Source organism: Mesoplodon bidens (assembly GCF_964165515.1).
Source record: "Mesoplodon bidens genome assembly, chromosome: 2".
NCBI classification, from domain to species: domain Eukaryota; kingdom Metazoa; phylum Chordata; class Mammalia; order Artiodactyla; family Ziphiidae; genus Mesoplodon; species Mesoplodon bidens.
In genome coordinates, this window is record NC_138177.1 from 118,014,039 (window position 1) to 118,029,310 (window position 15,272).

Sequence of the window (15,272 nt, forward strand, 5' to 3'; positions counted from 1 at the left end):
TACAACATGGATGAACTCAAAAACATTATGCTTAGTGAAAGAAACCAGTCACAAAAAACCGCTATTGTATCACCATATTGAAAATGTGCAGAATAGTCAAATTTATAGAGACAAAAGATATATTAGTGGTTGTCTAGGGCTGAAAGGTGAAGGTGGGGAATGAGACGGGGGAATGTGGAGTGGCTGCCAATGGATACATGGTCTCTTTGGGGGATGATGAAATGTTCTAAAATTATATTATAGTGATGGTTTCACAACTCTGTAAATATACTAAAAACCACTGAATTGTACACTCTGAAAAGATTAAGTGTATGGTATGTAAATTATATCTCAATAATGCTGTTTAAAAAAAACTAATATATACAATCTCTACATGTATAAAAGGTGAGACAGAATCCCTTAAACCCTGCTACACTTCCCAAATTTATACTTCTCCAGAGGGACTCAGAGGTGACTGTGCAATTAGAGAAAAAATAATAATCAGACTTTTGAGGCATTACTGGATATTGGTTCTGTATTGGCACCAATTCTTTTGATTCCAAATATCAGTGGGTTCCACCAGTCAGAGGAGGAGCTTATGTAGATTAGGTGATCAGTCGAGTTTTGGCTTAGGGTTTGTCATTCTCCTGAATGTACATCCTTGTACAGGGAGCCCAGTGTGTTTCCCAACCCACACTGTGGTTATTTCCCCAGTTTCTGGAATGCATAGTTGGAATGGACATAATCAGCAATCAGCAAAATCCTACCTTTGGTTCTCTGTGCTGTGAAGTGAGGGCTACTATGGAAAAGTCAAGCAGTACTCTAAAAAGCAATACAGTATTTCTGGAGGAATTGTAGATGAATCACATCATAAAGAATTTGAAGGATGCAGAGATAGTGATTCTCTCCATGTCCCCATTCAGCTCACCTGTTCAACCTCTTCAGCAGACAGATATATCTTGGAAAATGATAGATAAACTTAATCAGGTGTTAACTCCAAATCCAGCTGCTGTTCCAGATAGTTTCTTTACTGAAGAAAATCAACACACTCTCTGGTATGTGGCACTTGATCTGTCAATTTTATTCCTCTATATCTGTTAGTGAAGACCACCAGAAACAGTTTTCTTTCCGTTGGTAGGGCCAGTAGCACACCTTAACAGTCTTATCTTGGAAGAAACAAATTTGGAAAATCGATGAAATACAGCTGTGAATTGGGGGAGGGAGAGTATGTAGACAGATGTCTCCAAGTGGGCACAGGGTGGGTAAACGTTTGTTCTCTGTGAATGCTCACCAAAGAGTGACCTCAGCGGAGGAAAATCTTAATAATTAGGTAAGCAAGATGCTATTCTGTGGATCTCAGGCAATCTTTCCCACAGTGGGTATAAGAACAAAAGGATGAAGTTTCTACATGAGCTCAGCAATTTGGACTATCACTCACCAAGGCCTATTCAGCTATAACAGCTGCAGAAATGCCAAACCTGCCAATACCAGAGACCAATACTGAGCCCCAGTATGGTACCATTCCCCAAGGAAACTAGTCAGCTACATGGTAGCAGGTTGATTAGCTTGGACTAATTCCATCAAAAAGAGGTGGAATTTTGTTCTCACTGGAATAGACAATGGGAATATGAATTTGCCCTTCCAGCCCTCAATGAGGTTGCTAATCCATGGATTTGCAAATGCCTTATTCACCATCATCAGATTCCACGCTGCATTGCTTCTGACTAGGGAACTCATTTCACAGTAAGTGAAGTGTGGCAATAGACTAATGCTCATTAAACTCAATGTTCTTGCCCTTTTCCCCATCACCCTGGGATTGCTGGCTAGCTAGAGCTGGGATGATCTCTACTGAAGACTTAGTTACAGAGCAAGCTACTTACAGTGCAGCACTTAGTGACTCTTCAGTGACGCCATTCAGAATGCAGTATTTTCTCTGAATCAATAATCAATATATGGTCCTGTTTTTCCCATAGCCAGGATGCATGAGTCAAAATATCGAATGATGAAAATAGAGTGACTCCTCTCCCTATTACCTCTAGTAATGCATTAGCAAAAGTTTGCTTCCCATTCCTGCAGCTTTGCTGGTTTAGAGATCTGAGTTCCCCAAAAAAGAATGCTTCTACCAAGTGACACATTAACGATTCCATTACAGTGGAAACTGAAACTGCCAACTGATCAATTTGGGTTCCTCATGTCAGTAAACCAACAGAGAATGGAGATAATTGGAGTGATTGATCCTACCTTATCAAAACAAAATCGGTTGGCTACTCTAAAATGGGAGCAGGGAGGAGTATGTCTAAAATGCAAGAATTCCCTTGAAGTGCATCTTAGGAGTCCCAAGATCTGTGATCTAAGTCAATAGAAAAAACAGTTCAATGCAGACAGGACTGTTAATGGCTCAGACCCTTCAGTTAGGAAGATTTGGGTCACCCCAACAGATAAGAAAGTATGACCAACTGAAGTGCTATAAACTATTTTTGATTCTATTTTTCCCTTTTCTATTTTCCTACTACTGAACAAATGTTAATAGTGTGTACTTTTATATTTCAATATTTAAGATACAGATTATCAAAAAAAAAGTGTGACTCTGTTAGCAAAAGAGCTAATATTATCCAAAGATGGATGAAGTGGACTTTGTGTATACACCACTGGGGAGGATGTTAGCATGCTTTTGGTTGTATGAGGAATGACTGCACTATGTTAACTGGAAGGGTGATTTTGTTACTGAATTTTTTTGGATGTTAAACAAGGTCAAAAGAAATATGTATAAATGCCAAGAAATAAGAGGTGGATTTGTTTGAAATGCAATTTACAACTCCCAGAATGCTCTTGCCAATATGGTTTGGGAAAGGGGACTTGTGCAAGAATTGGAAGGCAGAAGTGAAGCAGGAGTCACTACTCTGAGAAGTTCATCACAGTCAGACAGTGAGGGACAGGGGCAGGGGTGGCCGGCATGTAAATCACTCTCATCTGCTCCTCATTCAGCTTGTCTTCCAAACTACTGGCCCTGCTGACCCAACAGCCCCAGGAGTAACACCAGGATCTTGGCTGTACACCCACAGAGGCAACTGTTTCCAACAGACCTCTCCACAATCTGCTACTCTGAGGCCCCACTTCTAGAGCTGGATTGACTTGGCCTTTCAGAAGTGTCTGCACACTGTGACTCCTCCACCCACTCCAGGGCTTCAGAAAGACGCTCAGTGACTTGTTCTGTAGTCCTCTTACTCCCCCTTTCAGATCTTTGCTTTCTTCACTTTACCATATTTGTGTAAGGTTTAATTCCTAAAATAAGTCCCTTGTATCCATAATATTCAAGGTGGTTTGGCTTCTCTGATCAACCCTAACTAAACCCTAACTGATCCTATTTCTAGCCACAAGGGCCTAATTGCCTATAAGTAATTCCAGCAATTATGTTGGGTGGGGAAGGGACCTGTCTTTGTGTAGCTGTAACCTAGCTATTCCAGCTTCATACTCCATTAGCCTGTTGGAAAACACTTTAAGACCCATATATGTAAGTTATTATATTACCTCCACTCTCATAAGAAGGGGCCCACAACCCCACAATCACCTTTTGGGAAAGAATGTATTTTTTTGCCCAGAATCTTACGCCAATGAAGGACTCACAACTAGAATATCATATGAAGTAAGTATGGATGTACTGTTTGATTGACCTATCATTAAAATTCCATTTTTTGAGGCTTACATTGATTCACTTGGTTTAAATTTTCTACACTTATTAACTCCAACTTGGTGTTTTTCTGAAGGTGTCCCTCTAAAAAGTTTCAAAGCCAATTAGCCTTAATACAAATATAAATTTTATGAGCCATATTTTAACTACCAAAGCCACTATCAGCTGAAGAATGAGATAATGGTAATAGATTTATTACACCTTATATTTGACATTTCAGGCACTGAAATTCAAACTCACTTCTGAAGGTCTCTAAATTAACTTGCATCAAGTCAGTAACAGTTTTTACAACTTGGAATAAATACTAATTAGTTGTTAGAGTGCTTCTCTGGTTTTGTCTCATTTATTTAAAAATAATGTCATGAGCTTGAAACCATGAATATTAACAGTTTAAAGCTCTGACACAAAATTTATCTTTAAAACAAACAGCTCTGACATGAGTAATAGAAGTCTTCATGGCCCCACAAGTCAATGTGTTAAAAGTTCTTTTCTCTTCTTGAGACTTCTAGCAGCCCTGTGACGTTAAGGCAACTAAGGGAAGAAACAAATAGGGTTGGTTTCCATTTTTTTGGCACTCAAGAAATTAGGAAACAATCCAATTAAAAGGTGTGAGTGGACAGAGGGTGCCATGTGCTCAATGACAGACAAGTTGATTGACTGAATAAATGATACTTTTCTGTTGAAAGAGGACCCACGTACAACCTTGGGGTGACCTGGATAAAGCTGTCAAACTCCCCTAAAAGGGTGGACAAAGTCAGATGAAAATGCATGGGAGTGGTCATGAAGAAGAAGCTGAGGCCAGTGGGGCATCATTTGAGATGACCTGAGGTTGTATTTCCAGGATGCAAGAGGAGTTCAGAGTCAAGGGCAGTCAAGGTCCCATTTGGGAAGGTGGCATTATAGGCCAACCCAAAAGAGAGGCAAGAGAAGAGATTGTCGTCCTAAATAATCAAAAGGAAAACATGGTAAAATGAAAAGTGTGATAGAGTCAATTGATTTGATATTTCTGCATTTGAACAGGGTTTGTCCTTTTTATATGATAGCTGAAGAGTGGGGAAGAAAGAGGCAAGCATGGATTTCAAAGGAAGCAATACTGGACTGGTGTGGACTGGCCAGGGGTGGAAAGGAATTCTTCAAGCCTGTTGTCATCATTCTTGCCTGTACTCATATTCAATTATCAGAGGATTTTCTGTATACGAACTACAGCACATACTTAGCTCACAAACATTTCTGGCTTGGGATTTTAGTGTGCATTTCATTTACTGTATATTTGTTTGTGTGGGGCTGGGAGTTGGGCAGGGGGAAGTATGTAGACAGATCTCTCCAAATGGGCACAGGACATGTAAATATCTGTGTCCCCTCAGCAGAGGAGAATCTTAATAATTAGATAAGCAAGATGACCCATTCTGTGGATCTCAGGCAATCCCTTTCCTCCACTGGGCACATGAATAAAAAGGGATGAAGCTTTTGCATGGGACTTTTTGTTCCATACTTATATGAATTTTGATTATTTCTTGATCAGTCTTGTCTGAAATATGGCTATAATGTTAACCTTTTCAAAAAGCCAGCTTTTTATTTTAGTAAACTTCTTTATCATATTTCATACACAGTCCATCTACTTCTGCTTCTGTCTTTATTGTTTCCTTCTGGTTTCTTTGGGTTTGTTATTTTTCCAATGTCTTGAATTGAATGCTAATCTTGTCTGTTTTTAACCATATTTCCTACAGGTTCTATTTAAGGCTATAAATTTTCCTGAAAGTTAGCACTTCTCTAGCTGTGCCTTACAAATCTAAATATGTAATTTTTCCATTATCATTCAGTTCTAAATATTTCTTAATTTAATATATAGTTTCATTTTTAATCCAAGAATTATTTTATAATATAATAACAGAATAATTATGTAGTTTCCAAACATAACTTGGGGTTTTTTTGAGCTATCCTTCTGTTAACAATTTCTAATTTTATTGCACTGAGATCAAAGAACATAGCTGCCATTATTCATTTGAGATTTGTTGAAACTTTCTTAATGGACTAATACAAGGTACATTTTTGTAACAGTTTCTTTATTAAAGTATAGTTGATTTACAATGTTGTGTTAATTTCTGGTTACAGCACAGTGATTCAGTTATACATATATATTCTTTTTTGTATTCTTGTCCATTATGGTTTATCACAGGATACTGAAAATTGTTCCCTGTGCTGTACAGTAAGACCTTGTTTATCCATTCTCTATATGGTAGTTTGCATCTGATAGTCCCACACTCCCAATCCCCCTCCCCTTGGCAACCACAAGTCTGTTGTCCATGTCTGTGAGTCTGTTTCTGTTTCATAGATAAGTTCATTTTTGTCATATTTTAGATTCCTGTAACAGTTCTTGATTGCTCAAGAAAGGTCCTCTCTGCTGTGAGTGTATAGTCATCATTATATCTAATAGAATAAGCTTATTAATAAATTTTTAATCTATAAAAATTTTCTTTTACTGCTTAATCTATTCATTTCTAAGAGGAGTGTATTAAAATCTCCACCTCTAATTGCTAATTTATCTGTTTCTCCCTAAAATTCTGCCACTTATTGCTTTATACATCCTGACATTTTAGTACATATGTGTTAATGATAGTCATATATTTTCCTGCCCTAATTTCCCTTTTACCTGTACATAAGGTATATTATTAGGAATATGATGTTTTATTGCCTTCAATTCTATTTTGTTACTTATTAAGCTATTTATCCCAGCTTTATTCTGACTTATGGTTAGCTGGTCTATCTTTTTTCATCCTTCTATCTTTCTAAGTCTTTTAAGTGTGTCTGATGAAGATCATGTACTCCTGGATTTTTTTTAATTTTATTGAAGAATAGCTGATTTACCATGTTGTTAATTTCTGATGTACAGGAAAGCGACTCAGTTATATGTATACATATTCTTTTTCATATTCTTTTCCATTACAGTTTATGACAGGATATTGAATATAGTTCCCTGTGCTATACAGTAGGACCTTGTTGTTTATCCTTCCTATATATACTAGTTTGCATCTGCTAAACCCAAACTCCCAATCCTTCCCTCCTCCAACCCCCTTCCCCTTGGCAACCATAAGTCTGATCTCTATGTCTGTGAGTCTCTTTCTGTTTTGTAGATAGGTTCATTTGTGTCATATTTCAGATTCTACATATAAGTGATATCATATGGTATTTGTCCTCTCTTTTCTGAGTTACTTCACTTAGTATGATAATATCTAGGTCCATCCATGTTGCTGCAAATGGCATTATTTCATTCTTTTTTATGGCTGAGTAATATTCCATTGTATATATGCACCGTTATCTTCTTTATCCATTCATCTGTCAATGGACATTTAGGTTGTTTCCATGTCTTGGCTATTGTGAATAGTGCTGCGATGAACATAGGGGTGCATGTATCTTTTTGAATTATAGCTTTGTCTGGGAATATGCCCAGGAGTGGGATTGTTGGATCATATGGCAATTTTATTTTTAGTTTTTTGAGGGACCTCCATATTGTTTTCCATAATGGCTGCACCAATTTACATTCCCACCAACAGTGTAAAAGGGCCCATTTTCTCCACACCCTCTCCAACATTTATTATTTGTAGACTTTTTATTTTTATTTATTTATTTTTTTTTTTTTGCTGTACGCGGGCCTCTCACTGCTGTGGCCTCTCCCGTTGCGGAGCACAGGCTCCGGACACACAGGCTCCGTGGCCATGGCTCGCGGGCCCAGCCGCTCCGCGGCATGTGGGATCTTCCGGGATAGGGGCACGAACCCGTGTCCCCTGCATCGGCAGGCAGACTCTCAACCACTGCGCCACCAGGGAAGCCCTGTAGACTTTTTAATGATGACCATTCTGACTGGTGTGAGGTCAGAGCTAAATACAATGAGGTCATGGTAGTTTTGATTTGCATTTCTCTAATAATTAGCAATGATGAGCATCTTTTCATGTGCTTACTGGCCATCTGTATGTCTTCTTTGGAGAAATGTCTATTTAGGTCTTTTGCTCATTTCTTGATTGGGTTGTTTATCTGTTATTGAGTTTTATGAGCTGTTTGTATATTGTGGAAATTAAGCCCTTGCTAGTCACATCGTTTGCAAATATTTTCTCCCAGTCTGTAGGTTGTCTTTGTTTTGTTTATGGTTTCTTTTGCTGTGCAGATGCTTATAAGTTTGATTAGGTCCCATTTGTTTATTTTTGCTTTTATTTCTATTGCCTGGGAAGACTGACCTAAGAAAATACTGTAATGATTTATGTCAGAGAATGTTTTGCCTATGTTCTGTTCTAGGTGTTTTATGGCTTAAGTCTTTAAGCCATTTTGAGTTTATTTTTGTGTATGGTGTGAGGGTGTGTTCTAACTTCATTGATTTACATGCAGCTGTCCAACTTCTCCAGCACCACTTGCTGAAGAGACTCTCTTTTCCCCACTGTATATTCTTGCCTCCTTTGTTGAAGATTAATTGTTCATAGGTGCTCTCTATTCTATTCCATTGATCCATATATCTGTTTTTGTGCCAATACAAAGCCATTTTAATTACTGTAGCTTTGTAGTATTGTCTGAAGTCTGGGAGCATTATGCCTCCTGCTTTGTTCTTTATCCTAAGGATTGCTTTGGCAATTCTGGGTCTTTTATGGTTCCATGTAAGTTTTAGGATTACTTGTTCTAGTTCTGTGAAAAAATGTCATGGGTAATTTGATAGGGATCACATTAAATTTGTAGACAGCTTTGGGTAGTATGGCCATTTTAACAATATTAGTTCTTCCAATCCGAGAGCATGGGATATCTTTCCATTTCTTTGAATCATCTTCAGTTTCCCTTATTAATGTTTTGTAGTTCTCAGCGTATAAGTCTTTCACCTCCTTGGTGACGTTTATTCCTAAGTATTTTTTTTTGATGCGATTTTAAAAGGGATTTTTTGCTTACATTCCCTTTCTGACATTTCATTGTTAGTGTAAAGAAATGCAACTGATTTCTGTATGTTTGTTAGTCTTACATTGGATCTTGTTTTCTTAACCCAATCTGAGACTACAGATTTTTAATTATCTTAAACCATTTGTATTTATTTTATATTCAGATATATTTCAGCCATCTTATTTCATATTTTCCACTTACTGTATTTTCCCTTTTTTTTCCCCTTTCCCTAATTTCCATTTGGATATAACTGCTTTCCTTCTGTAGGTTTAAAAGGTAAACATCTTATATTTGTTCTTATGGTGGTTATTCAGTAGAAGATATTTATTTATCCTTACGGATTTCTTAAAGTTATCAAAATTAATATATTTCCCTTCAACAAGGGTCCTTTAGCATGCACTTATGTCTCCTCAATCCCTCCACACATAGTCCATTATTAATATTATTTAGGTATTTTGTTCTGGTTCATTGTATTGTACTTTCCCATGTTTATTTCTTTGATACTGGGTTTTATTTTTTACAATAAACTTACATGATATTTTGTTACTTAACTCCCAAATCTCTTCTTTTTTGAGAATTTTCTTCAAGAGCATTTGGTGTGGGTTTGTGTAACAAGGCCTTACAAGCCAGTAGTATTTTTTATTATATCCCCACATTTGAATGACAATTTACCTGGATAAAAAAATTCTAATTCAAAATTATTTTCTTTCAATACCTTAAAAATATTACTTCATTGTTTTCTTACATATAATGTTGATGTTCAGAAAAGTGGTCTCAATCTGGTTCATTTTCCTTGGTGAGGAATAGGTTTCTGGAAGCTTTTAGAATTTTCTCTTTGTCTTTTGTTCCTATATTCCACTATTAAATTTCTGCATGTGGCTGTTCCCTTCTCTCCCTGTTTGGCCCTGTATGAGGCTTTTCAAGCTGGGATTTTCTATCATTAATAATGGGAAGTTAAGCCTTATTATGTGTTCAAGTATTTATCCTCTCCTTTTCTTTTCTCCCTCTATGAATCCTATCAACTGGATATTTGCACTTCTCTTCTTTGTCATATCTCTTAGCATTTATTTCACTTTATTTTTCTCTTTATTCTATCTTTCTTCTTATGGGTAAGTTCCTCAATCTTTTCTTCTTCACTAATTCATTCTTCTGCTACATCCTTACTGATACTCACCCTAACGCTTATATACCTTATTTTAATATCACATTCTTCATTCTGGATATTTCCCCTTAGTTCTTCCTTATAACTTTTTTGTTCTTGCTTCATATTATTAAAAAATACATTTTCCATGCATTTTTTAATTTCTTGGTACCTTCTCTTCCAATAATACTGCTTCAGATGGTATATGTTGTTCAGTTTATTGTCTTTCACTTATCATAGTTCTACTCCTCAGGGACCTAGTATCTGTTTGTTTTGTTTTGCGTGCTTGTAAACACGAGAGCATTAGCTATTCTGTCTGGAATTGTGTCATGAGAATGGCTTGAAAGTCAGGCTCTAGTTTGTCAGTCTGAGTGAGTCGAATGAGAGGGCAGATGTTGAGGGAAGGGAGGGTAGAGAGTTGTAGACACTACAAAACTACTACTGACACTCCCCTTTTCTGTCACTCCACAGGCAGATCCTCTGATTAGGGTTTCACCCTTAAATACTTGGAAAGAAATATCATTGAAAGAAGGAAGTCTTGCTACATTATAATCCCATTATCCCTGGGCTTTTGAGAGGAAAGGGATGGAGGAGTGAAGGTCCAAGGGCAGCCAGTCTCTCCATGGCCACTTTCAGACACATCTCACCTCAGCAGAGCTTTTGTGGGACTTCATTACTGCCCCTGGGCCATTGTTGCCAATTTCTGTGGGGAAAGTGTGGGCGTTGATTGTCCCAAGGAAATGGAGAAGAGGCAAGAGCATAACTTGAAAACTTCCCTCCATCCTCACTGCCTCTGGCAGCCTGCTGCCTAGAACTGCAGCCACCACAACCACCAGGGCAAGATAGCCTTAGCCCCACTCCCTCATTTTATAGTTTCTTCAGGGTTGAGTTCTTCATCTTGACAGGAACCAAAAAACAGCTTTAATTCTTTCTGGAAGCCTTGGGCCTCACACCCCTGTTATTCTTCATCATCATCCAAAGTGCAATTCCCACTAGTCCGTTCTTCTCTCCCACAGTTTCATTCCCATTTTGCTTTGTGCTTCTTTCCTCTAAACAAATCATAATTCTCCTCTCCCTCTGAAACTTATTTACTGTGTCTCAGAGAAACTCCTCTCAGGTTAAAAATATCTTTACAACATCCTCAGCTTCTTCCAGCTCCTTGCCTAAACTGAAACTTGGATACACCACAAGTACACAGCCTCCCCACAGCCCACTCTGGGTCCAATGCCCATAATCCCTTATATACCGGGCTTGGGTATTGGGATCAGACTTTCCCTCCTTCCCTGATGCTGCTGTCCAGATCTCTTCTCCTCCACCTTCAGGTAAAGATCTTTGCTCCTTTAGGAATCATTCCTTTCTTATTCCTCATCACTGTTTTTTAGCAACCTCCATCCACATCTCCCTGATTAACCAAAGACACTGGCAAACAACTCAGACTTCCTAGACTTCTCCTGCCATCATTCTGGGTGACTCTGACATTCATGTGGACAGCTCACTCATCACACTCTCTTTTTAATACCTTCATCTCCTCAATTCCAATACCTTCAACTCCATACCCCCTTCAGCTACAATTCCAGTATTAATAATAATGAAAATCATGTTCATTTATTAAGTCTTTATTTCTTGCTAGAAATATCCTTAGTATTTTTATGTAATTGTCTTATTTAACTCTGACAGCATTACTCTGGATTAGGTACTATTTTTGATATATTCATTTCTCAAATGAGAAAACTGAGAGTTTAGGTAACTTGTCCAAGTTTGGTCACACTGTTTACAATTAAAAGAGCCAAGATTCAGGAAGTGAAAAAAGGATACTTGAAAATGCCAAAAAAAATAAAAATAAATAAATTTTGATTACTCCTCTCCTCCCTTTGGCACTAAAAAAAAAAGTCAAGAATTAATGCATCAATAATATGGAATCTGCTTTTTCAAAAGCAGCTGGAAAAGATGTTAAGCTAGCAAATGGAGTGAATCATAAAAAAGTATAAAACAAAGATCAATCTGTTTTAAACTTTGTTAGAAATACAGTCCTTCTGCTAGAAATTTCTGGTGCTGACACAGTTATTACCAGAAAATTTATGAAAGTTGAGCAAATTTGGTCCCAAGATAGTTAAAACCATCTAGCTAATGTGCTGAAGAAGAAAATAAATGTCCTATAAACCTTGATTCATGAAAGGATTCTAAGATACCTTGCCCTAACTTCCTCTTTTTTAAAAATAGCGATATCTAATCTTATTTTATGAATTAACATTTTATTATTCTTCAAGCATTATCTAATGACCACATCTACATAATATTTATACATAGAGGCATAAAGAAATAGAACAAGAAAATTATTAGTATCTTCTGCTTTCAAGATGTCTGACTACAGTTCTGAATATCTGCCAGCCTCATCAGGCATTCATTGTAAAAAAAAAAATGTAAAATATAAAAATGATCCTGAATTTGAATGATCACTGAAGAGAAATCGTAAAACTGCTAGAAATGAAAAATGGCTTATTTGGAGGTTGAGAAAGGAGGTTTAATCATCCAAGAAAAAAGAAGATTTTACCAGAATTCATAATTTACTCATAGAATTCAGTTATTTTACATTACTCACCTCACCCTTCTTCCTTCTTCCTTAATTAAGGTGATAACAACAACAACAAAAAAAAACAATGAAGTTTAAAATCACAGTGGTTTTGTTTTTAGTGAAGAAGAAAATAGAAAATTTTAAAATTATTTTTAAAGATAATTTTTTTAATCCTCCTTTCATCTCCAAAGTAGCATAATATGTCAAGTATCTGGAGGGTATCTTGGGATTCATTACACAAGAATCCAACTGTCATGCTTCCCCCAACCATCCTGGCTGCAGCCCACAGCTTGTGGTTTTAGGTCCCTATCTCCCATAAGGAAGAGAGGCAAGTGGGACCAGACATCCTTCTATGTTGACTAAACTGTCCCATGCACAAGTTTCCAGAAGATTCTACTTTGGCTTCATTTAAAACAATACACATTTCAGATAAGGCCCATTATTGTCATCTAGGCTGGTTAATCCAAGGAAAGTGACTTGTGCATTCACCATCTTATACAAAGGCAACTCAACTACTCAAGCCAGCCCACAAATTTTTTCCCCCAAATGAAATAAACAAAAACAGAGAGGGTTTGTGATCAATACCTCACCACCCCCAACAAGGAAGTTCTACAGAATATGTTGTAAGGAGAAAGAAAATGATCCCAGGTTGAAGTTTGTGATGTTAGAAGCAATGATGAAAAAAGAAATTAGAAAGTATGTGGGAAATCTGAATAAACAGATTGTAGGAAACAATAAACATGTCTAAAGCAATAGCAGTAGTGTCTAACTAGTGATTTTTTTAAAAGCTAGAACTAAAATACAGCACAGAAATGCATGTATATAAAATGAGATTGGTATTACTGAATCAATGCCTTTAAGGTTACTTTATTCACAAAGATAGTAATTTTGTTGATCAACTTTAAACTTACTAAGTGTGCATGTCAAAATATTTAGAGAAACACTGAGTGTATAACTTCTAAACTAATGTGAGAAGGAGGAGATGAAATGAGAGGAAAAGGAAACTAAAGAGAAGGTTGTGTATTTCGACCATTAACCCACACAGACTAATACACCAGTAAATGTAAGATGTACATAACAACATAGCCCATGATCCAGAAGTTCCATGCCTAGTAACATACGTTCAAAAACTTCTTGCACATGTTCACCAGGCTATACTTACACAATGTAAGGGAAGCAACCCCCTCAAGGTCTCTCTACTGTTCCCTCTTCCTGGAACACTCTCCCCAGACCATTGCATGGTTCTTTCTCTCATCTTCAAGTCTGTCGTCAACTGCTCACATTCTTAGTGAGATCCCCTCTGATCGCCCTGTTTAAAAATGTCAATTCTATCCCCAAGTCATTTTCTCTGCCTTATGTTTATCACACTTAACCACATTCTCACAAACCATATAATTTACTTATTATTTTGTCTGTCTCCTCCAACTAGAATACAGATTCTATAAGAGTGGGGATTTTGGTCTCTTTTGTTCACTGATGTATCTTCAGAATCTAGAACAGTGCCTGGCATATGGTAGACATGCCACTGAAATAATATAAAGTCTTGTTTGTCTTAGCAGAAATAGAAGGAAATAACCCTAATGTCTATCAACATGGAAATGGATAAAGTGTGGCATATTCATACAAAGGCATATCATGCAATAGTGAAAATAAATGAACTACATGCATCAACATGAATGAATTCTAGTAACTGATTGTTGAGCAAAAAGCAAGTAACTAAAGAATACATGTAGTATGACCCCCTTTATGTGAAGTTCAAAATGTGAAATGTAAAGAGCATATTGTTTAGAGATACATGACTGTCTACTATAACTATAGACAAGAGCAAGAGAACAAAAAACACAAGATAGTGATCATGTCTGGGTGCTAAGAGAGAAGGGTAGGATGAGAGAGGAGTACAGAACTTTTATTTATTAAGCTGGATGGTAAGTACATGGGTGATTGCTTTACCATTATTCTTTGTATATTATTATTTTTTGTATATTAAATTATAATAAAACCAATTATTTTAAAGGGCAACGCAGGTTTGGTTCTTATCTCTCAATGGTTTTCTCTGCTTCTCTGGCCACTGAGATGTAAACCATGCTGCATGTCTCCCATGCTGCTGAGTGGACAAGCGTCAACTGTGACCGTAAAATAAGCAGCCCCAAGGGCTATGTTTGGGGGCAGAAAATAATAAGACTCAGTTCAGTCCCAGGCCTAGGTCTTGTTTTCCAACACAGTCCATGGAAATCCTTATATTTGGGGAGATAATAAAATGGTGTTTTGATACTTAATCTTGTCAAATCGGTTCTCAAAAACAGAACTTCACAAAGAATGAGTGGATCAAATCCTACTATTATAATTACATGTAACTGCTTACTGAAAATATTCAAAGAGACAACCAAAAATGCCAAATCTTTATTCCACTCCTTCTTGATGAGTCAAGGCAGGATTTTTCCTCAGGTAGCAGATAATTTCCTCAGAAATAGAAACAAATCTTTTCAGCACCATAACACACTATGGCATCTAATCTTCAACAGACCATCGACTAGGGATCCAAGTCACTGTGACTGAACTGTCCATGGTTCGTGCCATGAGTACCTTCAGTCAGTGGCCTGCACTATATTTCACTTTTTACTACAAATGACTCCTGATGATTCTGTAATAAATGGACTTAAGTCTCACATCCTTGTAAGATGTTGCCACCTTGGATATAAATTTTATAATATTATTATAATAAATATAAATTAATGCTGACCATTTGAAGAGCCCAAACACTTAATTGATTTTGACCATTCTATATTACACCTAGATTATTCTCAACATAGAAAAATAAATCATTTCCTGATGTTATAGTTGTCATAGGTACCATATCTAAAAGTTCTTCAGTCACATCTAAATTTCCCTCAGTCCCAAGACAAACAGAGACAACTTGGTGGTATTATTTATATTTGTGTTCTCAGAAGCCACAATTTTAAAGCTCTACAAATACTCCCACA